This window comes from Lepidochelys kempii, chromosome 4, assembly GCF_965140265.1.
Source record: "Lepidochelys kempii isolate rLepKem1 chromosome 4, rLepKem1.hap2, whole genome shotgun sequence".
NCBI classification, from domain to species: Eukaryota; Metazoa; Chordata; order Testudines; family Cheloniidae; genus Lepidochelys; species Lepidochelys kempii.
The window spans coordinates 17,869,648-17,880,123 of record NC_133259.1 but is presented as its reverse complement, the minus strand read 5'-3'; the positions used below and the strand labels follow the sequence as shown (position 1 = coordinate 17,880,123).

General features: G+C 42.3%; 1 protein-coding gene across 7 annotated transcripts in view; it reads left to right on the top strand.

The window, feature by feature from the left end:
• Nucleotides 1-351: 351 nt before the first annotated feature.
• Nucleotides 352-10,476, top strand: part of WDFY3 (WD repeat and FYVE domain containing 3) — a 262,278-nt gene continuing 252,153 nt past the window's right edge. For 5 of the 7 annotated variants that reach the window (XM_073340566.1, XM_073340563.1, XM_073340564.1 and 2 more), the window contains exon 1: nucleotides 1,185-1,514. The gene's annotated coding sequence lies outside the window, so the exon portion shown is untranslated. Of the gene's footprint in view, nucleotides 545-715; nucleotides 932-1,184; nucleotides 1,515-10,476 lie in introns of those variants that run through there. The other 2 variants (XM_073340560.1, XM_073340559.1) reach the window with 2 other exon arrangements.

The following is a 10,476-nucleotide window of genomic DNA, read 5'->3' as shown; positions in this document are numbered from 1 at the left end:
GTCTATTTCTGTTAAGTACTGCCAGGTAGTCTCACCATGAAAGTAACTAAAGTTGCTGTCCTATCAGAAACCAGTTTTCCTCTGTCCTCATACTTTTACCAGAATAAAAATTTAAGTATTAAAATGTCATAGATCAGTATGTAGAAAGAAGCATAGTACTAAAGCTGATACAGTTCTAACCTTGTCATGTGTAAAGATCAAATTTTAAAAATATTCAGCTAATTATTTTCACTACTTAGTGTACCAAATACAGTTCTTATCACTTGGATATGAAATATGGTATGTTTAGGGGAAGCCCCTATTTTCATTTTCCTCTTGCTTAAGGAGAAGGTACTGCTGCGTAAGCTTTGTAGAGAGGGTGTTTCTGCTCGAGGTGCAGTACCTCCAGTCCTATCTCTTTCAGTCACATCCGTTCCTCAACAGCTGCGGGATGTTTCAGCTCAAAAGGGCTCATGTGCAAGCGCTCGAGTTGCAGAACCTGCTCCTTGAGGATACAGGAGAGAGATAAAAATCGCCAGACGGAGTTACAGCCGAAGTATCGACAGTAAGAGGGCGCATCTAGCTTCCTCCTTGAGGAAAAGCAGCATGTATTTCGGTCGTTGGGAGCTGCTGGAAAGCGATCCTGTTCACCGTCCTCCTTGCTGCAGCAATTTGATGCGGTGTTTTTCAACGTGACGGCCCCAGGGCGCCCTGCAAGGGCGAGCAGGGGCGATTTGGGCTGCGGGGGGGTGGGCAGGGCAACATCTGCGTCTCCCACAGTCCTTTCCCCAGGCCGTTCAACAACCATTTTGCAGTCACCCAACGGCTGATTCGGTTGCTGTGCCAGGCTCGGGCGGGCTGCAGAGCAGCGCTCGGGGCTGCCCCCGCGACAGGCGTGAGGCAAGGGCAGGGTGGCTGAGGGCTACGGCGCAGTTCGACGCCCCCAGGAGCAGTAAGTAGCCTGGCGGGGAAGGGGCACCCGAAACCAATGCTGAGGCGAGCCCTCAGAGCGGGGCGGTCTCCGGGCTGCAGCGGGCGGCTGCCGAGCTCTCCCGAAGCCGGCCCCGGGAGCGGGAAGGAGAGAGGGGGGGGGGGGGCAGGTGGCCCGCTCCCAGGCGGCGCTGGGAGAGCCCGGGCGCTGCGGGACTGGAGCGGGGTCAGGGAGGGCTCCGGCGCGGGGAGGAGAGAGGCGGGGGGAGGGAGGGATCCAGGCGGGAGGCGGAGCGGCGGGAGGACGCAGCGCTGGGAGCCGGGCACTCGGGAAGCGGAGGCGGATTAAAATGGCCACCGGCAGCTCCGGGGAGCGGCCGCGGCGGCTCCTGGCGCGTCCACTCGGCCCGGCCCGCTCCTGATGGGGGAGAGAGGCCAGCAAGGCGTAGAAGAAGCGGCAGCAGCGGCGGCGGAGCGCGGGGCCCGCCGGGCCGCAGCGGGGGAGCCGGCCAGGGAATTTTCTGCGGGAGCCGCAGCCTCGGTTATTTAAAATAATAACAGCCCCCCACCCCCTCACCCTCCTCGGAGCTCGGCCCCCCCACGCGGTGAGTGCCGCCGGCCGCTTCATGTGCCGCCGGCCCGGCCCGGCCCGGCCCGGCCCCCCCGCGGGCGGCGGCGGCTGGCTGCGCTTTGTCGGTCTCGGTAGCCCCCCGCCTCCCCTGCCGGCCCTCCCCATAGGCCGCGGCGGCTCCGCTGCCTGGTTCCCAGGGATGCTGCGTCGGGAGCTGCCACCATCCGTCCGCGCCCTGCAGCCGCCCGGGCTGGGGAAGGGGGCCGCAGGGATACCCGGGGAAGGGGCAGCTGGCCACCCTGGAGAGCGGGGCCTGGCTCGGGGGGCGAACCTGGCGTGTCCTGCCCAGGGAAGGGCAGGTAAAGCCTGGCTCCGCTGGCGGGGAGAGACCTGGGAGGGCCGGCAGAGCCGCGGCCCTGCAGCGATTTCGTTAACCCTCTGCCTGCTGCCCTTTGTTGTTCCCCGGCGTGGTTGTGCCGCCCGGTAGAGCCCAGGGGTAGCGGTGCCTCGCGGCCCGTTCTCCCCTCCCGCGCAGCCTAACGGGCAGTACCTTTGTATGTGGTCTGTGGGAAACGGCGTGGACTTTGTTGGGTGTCACAGGCGTGTTTGGCTCGCGGGGTGCTCCTGGCGTGGTTGCCCTGGAAGGGGAGGAGGGAGTGGAACCTGGATTAAAAGCAAGGAGGAGTTGTATGCACGTCCCCACAGGGAGGTGAGAGAAGAGTCGTTTGGAGGGGGTTCATTTATGGGGGGTCGTTATCCAGAGTTCCAGTTCTAGGATAAATTACAGATGTCTGGCTTCTTCCAGAGGAACTTTACTTCTAGGCCACAATCCTGTAAACTCAACTGCCGAGGTTGACCCTTGCACCTGCCTAGAGCCCTGCTGGCTTCAGAGTCGATGTTGAGTCTTCACATATAGGTCGACTTGAAGGATTAGGACAGGACCTTTTGCAGGCTTGATGGCTGCACGGGAGTGTTGGATATGTCCATGTGGGGAACATCCTAAAAAAAGCAGAAATACACCAGTGCAAAGAAGGAAAAAATCTTCCTTTTGCTCTGTAGGTTTCACAACTCCATCTAGGTGAAATGTTTCATTGAAGAGTGTGGTGGTCAAAGACTTTAACTTAGGCGTTACATAATGTTTTTGTCTTTGGGTTCCAAATTGTGTCCTTTTAACTTTTTTTTTTTGCATGTACATTGAAGCAAGTGGGACTTAAACATGTCTAAATGTGTTGCTGAATAAGGGCCTAAATGTTGCCTTTACTTGTTTTAATTAATATTTGTAAAACAATGGATAAAATTGATAGAATATTCAGGCACGTTTTTCTTCAGGTGGTTGGATAAATATTTTTAAGCTTAATACATGGAAGACCCTGGGAGCCTTAGCAGACACATGAGTGTAAATAGTAAAAGATTATTGTGTAATGACTTTTTTTTGTTTTAGTTTTGCTTTTTATCTGTTTAAAAACATAAGACCATTGTTAAGTGTTTTACGTCAGGCATCATTTACAAATATCTCATTTTATTTAAGCTCTTCAATAGACAAAGGTAATGTACACTAAGCATAGGAGGTAAAAAATCCAGAATGGTGGCATAAATACTGTAAATGAACCAAACCCACTTGCAGTGTGTGTAGGACTAGTCTAACTAGATTGTATAGGAAGAATAGTTTCAAATAAGCATTTCTATCTCCTGTGGTTAGAAGCCTTCAAAACATAATTATGGGGAGCCCTGAGTAAAAACAAACCAAACTAGTAATAATAAAGTTATATGTAACTTTCTTCACTTTCAGCTTTACTGTATTATTAAACACCCATCCTTAGAATCTTTCAGTCTAGGAGAACCACATAATCAAGTATTAAATTGTGACAGATGTGGCTATGTTGCATCCTTCAGTGACAATATCCTCAAGTCCTCCTAAATCTAATGCAGTGTATATCATTTACTAAACAAGGTCATGTGGTGGTTTCATGTTCTTCCTCAGAATGTGTAGGTGTACACACAAAGACAAAACAAATGTGTGTTTTCATTAAAGTTAGAAAGCAGGGCTATGTCATTGAGCAGACAGCAATATTGAGACTCCATTTGTATACACAGCTAAAGTTCACAGTATTATATTGAGTATATGTCTCAGTTAAGACGATTATTACTTTTTAAAATTCCTAGCATAAATCACAAAAATTGAGTCATAATTCCAGAGCCTTCTGTCTTCCTTCTGTTTTCCACCTATTGGTCTGCCAAGCATCAGGCCTCCTCTACAGAGAAGATGTAGTAAGTGTGTCCACCATAGGAAATACACAGTCAGCAAGAAGAATAGCATCTTATCTAGTATTCTTCAGAGGTTGTTTATGTCCCCTAAAAACTCTTAACACTTGATGCAGTGTAGTCAGGGAAGCACTTGTTCCATTTCCCAACATATAATAAATATCTTGATTGTTTCTCAGGCTCACCTGAATAATTCACGTCTGGAGATTCAAAAAGGGACTGCTGATTAACACACTTGCAGTCACCTTTTAGCCCTCAGTTTTCATGAACAGCAAAAAACCCAGAGTCCAGACTACCGGATATCAGAAAAATGATGTACTTCTGGAATCAAGAATCTATTTTTTTTTTTAAGTTAACGGAACTTTTGGATTCCAATACGTTGGGTACTCTAATATACTGTCTTAGACTATGCATTAAGAACAGGCTAACTTTGTCAATGTTTTTGTTTTTAAATCATGTTGCATGTTATTGAACAAATGTTGATGCAATGATATAAGTCAATACTACTTTGTAATTTTACTAAATGATTTAATACTAGCTGGTGTAGACTGACAAATCTTACAAGATATAAAGATCCTTTAGGATTGCTAATATTTAATATATCAAGATGTGTTGACAGATAATCATTAGTTGGTCCATGCTGTTTTTCAGTCATTAGTTTTAGCATTGAAATGTTGATTTGTGGTCTTTTTTTTTTTCTTTTTTTTATTTAATCTTAAGATTTGCTTAAAATTCAATTGTATCTAACTAGAAGTGGTTGGTGAGCTAAGTAGCCTTCAGTTCAGGTTTGTCTGATTTTGTTTGATAGCTGGGTAAATACAGGACAGGTTAGGACTTTCTTGGTGTAAACTTAAGTTCATGGAAATGCCACTTTACACTTGGTTGTATGGGTGAATAAAAAAGTTGTAGGAAAATAAGATTTTAATGGTTTCAGGGTATAAGATAAAAATTAAATCTTACAAATCTTGGGTGGGGGGGTTACAATTTCAGTTTTTTTAACATTAGCATAGGCTAAGGCAGAGATGGGGAGATGTTTTGGCTTTATCTGACTCTCCTTGAAGTCAATAGGGGTCTTTACTGTTGACTTCAACTGGAGTTTGGTGAGGCTTCTACTCTAAGTCTACTCATGACAAGCTTTTCTTTTTACATGGTGGTGCTTCAATTTTTATTTGTTTTAGAGTGGTCCATTGAGGCCCAGTGAGCATCGGGTTATCTCCTTGTGCTAAGTGCTGTATATTCATTCTAAACTTAGTGAATCAGATGTGCTTTGGATTTTGGATTTATAGTATGCACAGGCTTCTAACTGCTAAAATGGGCACCCTTTTTATTATACTTGAGTTCTGCAGTTTTTTTGCATTTTGGAAGACTCATCCTCTTCCTAAAATAACCTTGCCCAGGCTTGTAAACATTTGTGGAAAAAGACATGGCCAATGCCATTCAACTGACGATATGCATTATAGACTCTGTCTTTGGCTGTGGGCAGCTCTTCTGAAGCATTAGGTATTGGTACTGCTGGAGACAGGATGTTTGATTAAATAGGAATCTTGTGCATACATGTTGGGCACAGAGAAAAATCCCCACAATTTATTTCTCTCCCTGACCTCTTTATTTTGTAGTTGTGTTTAGAAGCCAGTTAGCTATGGCTGATGGTTTTTCATTGAGTTGACCTGAATTTTATTTCTTGTATGTATGTGTTTTTAAAGATAAGTCATGGCATTCAGTCAGGCTTCTGCGGACCAACTATGCAGGGAAGCAGCACTGAAGAAGGAGGCAGTAGCAGGTGTTCTGTCTGGTGCTACTGGCTGCTGCTGGAGTGAACCTCCAGGCACTGGGTAGAGATTTTTAAATATTTGTAAATTATTTTTATTGGTTTCTATTGCAAAATAAAGGACACTTTGTTTTAAACAATGTTGTCTTTGACTCTTGGCACCTCTTGCTATAAGCATGTGACTCTTCCCTCTTTTTCCATGACCAGACAGTGATTATTTTCAAATGGTTTACTATGACAAACAGGCCCTAGTTATAATTTACCAAAATATTTTATAATCACACTTGCCTGGGAGATACTTAAAACTGTAGGAAAATCTATCAGTATGCTATGTCAGAACAGCTTTTTAGCAGCCCCTTAAAACTGAGCTACTGTAATCATTTCAAAACCTACAGTTTGAAAAATGTGATCAGATCTTTCACTTCTGTATTGTAAAATACATTACTAGATAGTATAATTCTTCACAAATTTTCATTTTCAGTATCTTTAAGGTAGACGTCTTCGAAGCATATACCTTTTATGTGTTTTTTAAAAAAAAGACAACAGACCATTCCAAATAATTGTTGTCTTCAACTAGTCTCTGTAGATGTTTACATCATAAGAATCTATAATAGTGGTGGGAGTTGGGGATGTGTTTTTGTTTTACAGTAAGTGATCACTACTTGTATCTTCAGCAATTCACTGCTGAGATGCCAGGAATGTATTGAGTTGCATGCTAGAAAGCACAAACTGTTCGGCAATAAGAGATACAGCACTTAATGATTTCCAGACAATCTTCAAGAAATTTTTTAAAGTTTAAAAGTACCTGTCTTTCATGACTCCGGAGCTAAAAACCCTAAAATAACGTTTAGTGTTTTTTAAAAAATGTTTGGGGGTTTTGCAGTATTAGTCTTCAATTATAAACACTTGTGAGCAAGGAAATTCATCGTTTTGGTTACCCAAGCAGTCATAACTATCCCGTAGCAAGGGTCAAAGAACCAGAAGAGACTCGGATCATTTTATCAAGAAACTCAAAATTCTTCAGCCATGTAAAGTGCTAGTGTAGACAAGCCCTTGGATAAGTTTGCCCAAAAGTGAAATGCCGCCACCTCTGCAGTGCAATATAGCACAGTATTACATATTCAGCAGTTTATTGAAGATGACCATATTGAATTGGAATTACGTGAGTAATATTTAGATAGGGAGTTTGTAGTTACCTAAATTGGAATTTTCCGGATGCTTGGATTAATTTATGCTTCCAGAAAGCACAGTGGATTTTCAATAACCGAAAGTAGTCAGGACTTAGTTTTTGCACATTATCTGAAAGGTGTCATGTCCAGCAATTCAATTCCTTCAGACTCCATATTGAGGCATTATATTAATGTTGTCTTGGCATAACTATTGCCATATGCTCTCCGTGCCATATACTGAATCATTAATACTATTTACTGCAGCAGTTTGCTTCCCTTGGAGGCTTTGCACCGTAATACTGACCACTTCATACTCTGCTTAGTTTGAGCTAGGATAAAATTGTAAGATGTGATATAGATGAAGTCTTAAATGTACTCGTATGTTAACCAGTTTGATGGTTGTGCACAAAAATTCTTTGATGTATTTGAACCATTGCAGTGTAAAAAGTGGTGCTCTTTTTGGTTTCCTGTTATCTGTGAGGTTGTCTACTCTAGTGGGTGACCTATGTTGGATGGAAATAGGGGAAAACCACATGAAAAATAAGGGACAATACTTGAATTTAAAGGGCATTTTAGAGAAACATAATTTCACTTAGCTTATTGTGCATTCTTCTCTCAAGTGTACAATCTATTGCCTTCAAGTGTGTAATACAATTATCATAAGGTTCAATTTAACATTTAAAGTAGTGCATATTAGTTTTAAAACATTTAATACATCTTAAAATAAGGGATGGGTGATCACACTAAGGGATCCTTCTCTAAGGGAGAAATCAATGAAATAAAGACTCGTCTTAAAAAAGGGGACGAGTGGTCAAAGTAAGTGTGTGGAATAAGTTCTGATGAAAAGCATGGAACCTGGTTAAACATTTGAAAATATCTTGGCAGGTATTGGCAAGAAACTTCTTCACAGGCTATTGATACTGAAGTTGGAAAGTTGTATTTGGGAGAAAAATACTGAATTCTCTGTGAGGCTTGGAAAATGTGTGTTGGAGGTGATTTTTGTGCTCTTGACCTTGAGAATATCTGCTTTGCTAGCAACCCATATGTTGTGTGCAATTAATAGCTTTCACATGGTAGGCATCCCCTTGTTCATCTGCTGTGTTTAAGATAATTGCTATATACAGGTTTGAACTGTCCTCCCTACTGAATAGTTAAGACAACGCATACTCATAACGTCTATAGGATCAGCTGATAACTGATTAGAAATGTTACTTGAGTTTTATTGATACTCTGGGTTTATGCGAATAGATAATATGTGCATTGATTTTTCTTTATGAAGTCTGTTTACTGAGTAATCTCCGTTGTAGAAAGGTAGAGTTGGTAGAGAATGCCTCAACACGTTTGCCACAATATGCCTAAACACATTTGACTTAGATGTTGCATCTATTAAATGCAAAAATAGCATTACATTAAAGTTAATGTTGCAAGATCAATATTATGATGATTTCATAATCAAAATAAATCCAAAAATTAAGGTGGTTCCAGCAATGTGAATTTGGCCACTTTGCATATGCTGCATATCTTGCATTATGGATTCATGCAGAGGACTAAAAGAGGAACAGAAAAATGCCATTTAAAAAAATTAATTTGGCTGAACAGTGTTGGCTGATGAACCTCAGTAAGTGGAATTTTCTGACTCCTAAATATTTTATTTCAATCCTCTATATTGCTTTGTTGCTGGTCTTTTTGTATCTAATTTGATTGGTAGTTTTTTTTTTAAAATGGAAAAATAGTAAGGAAGAAATTTGTAATGAGTGCATTATGGATAGGCAATGCTTTTTATATATTTAAATTCTTACCTGTAAGAATCTTAGGGAGGTGTGGGTTTTAACTAACCCTGAATTTAAAAAGTAGCTTGAGGGGATTTTCTAAAACCAATTCTCCCCAGATCATCCTAACTACTGAGGGGGGTATTCCACCTTTCTGTCTGTGCTTTTTTTTGAGGCTGGTCTTTGCCATAAACTCCAGTACCTTGTGCTGCACCTATCTTTGCTTAGTGGGGCTGTGAAATTGACATCATTTTTGATAATTTTTCTGATAACCATGGGGTTCTGCATAACACCAGCAAACCTTGTTGACTTTTCTTTACCACCTTAACAAAGCTGTGAGCAGTAGCAATGGCACTAGAGCCGTCTGTCTGCATACTTAAGAAAACAGTACTCATTTCACTTTTGGAAAATGAAATTTGCTATGGTGAGGGCTAGAACCTTCTTCTTTTTTTTTTTTTAAGTTAAAGCTGAAACTCTGCCAAAAAAAATAAAATAAAAAGGTTTAGACCACCACACTCTCTTAGGAAAGACTCTTCATTGGTGAACAAATCTCTTCCTCCCCCTTTCCGTGCCGCCTTCATTATGAGCATGTGAGGGGAGTTATAGTAGAAACAGTTCTGCACCCTTTACTGTAGCACACACAACTAACATCTACTGTACTTTTTGAACCAGTGGTACATAGATTCATAGATTAACTGATCTTTAAATATTCATGGTAAATAGGCCCAATGACCTGTGATGGGATGTTAGATGGGGTGGGATCTGAGTTACTACAGAGAATTCTTTCCTGGGTATCTCTGGCTGATGAATCTTGCCCACATGCTCAGGGTTTAGCTGATCACCATATTTGGGGTCGGGAAGGAATTTTCCTCCAGGGCAGATTGGAAGAGGCCTTGGAGGTTTTTTGCCTTCCTCTGTAGCATGGGGCACGGGTCACTTGCTGGAGGATTCTCTGCTCCTTAAAGTATTTAAACCACGATTTGAGGACTTCAGTAGTTCAGACATAGGTGAGAGGTTTTTCGCAGGAGTGGGTGGGTGAGATTCTGTGGCCTGCGTTTTGAAGGAGGTCAGACTAGATGATCATAATGGTCCCTTCTGACCTTAATATCTATGACTCTATGACAGGCCGTTCATTTGGTTTTAATCCAGACAGTCCTATTTTTAAACGGTTTGTTCCCTGTCTGGTACTGGTATTGGTATTAAACTGTGTGTGGTTTTGTCTGGTATCTCTCACACACACAATGCCATTTTGAAGAGAGTGACACTCTGTCCTGCCACAGTGACCTTGCAGGTCATGCGGGCAGGGTCATACAGGCGGGGACAGGCCCATGGTATTCCTGGAAGTACCAGTATTTCTGCTATTCTGCGGAAGTGACAGTAGTCATGCTAATTACTGCAGTGTGTGTAAACATACCTTCATTTTTAGAGTTTATGCAAACAGTTGGCTGCTGGTACCCCTCAATGAACTTTGTAATAAAGTATGTGAATGTTTTTTATAGTACAATGTGGGGAAAACTAAGCTACTGGTTATGGGGACTGGCTAACTTACTGTGTGAGACAGCTTGTTTTCATACTTCCGAAGAAGCTGCTTTCCCATATCTTGTTTATAATATGTTGTTATGCATGTTCATTTAAGTTTACTCCTTACCTTTTTCAGGTTGTGTGAATTATTTTTTTATTAGTTTAATTTTGATTTTTTTTCCTAAGTATAGGAAAAGATTTCTAAATGAAAAAAGAATAGGCCAATTCTTCTGTATTTTGGCATTATTTGCTTTCTCCCCTTCTCCCACCCTACAGCAATTTCCTCCCCTAATTTCAGGGATGATAAAAGAAATTGATGAATCATCCAGTAGGTCACTTTCTAGAAGATTTTATCCTATTCACTTTAGTGCTGAAAGTACATTTGGGATTTTGTGGTGGGCAGTTGAGGGGAAAATGACTGAAGGCTCCTGCAGTTGCAGATACAACGGTTTTGACAATGAAGCTGAAGCAATGACAGAAGTGTCCATGATAGGATGGTTGAGGGGA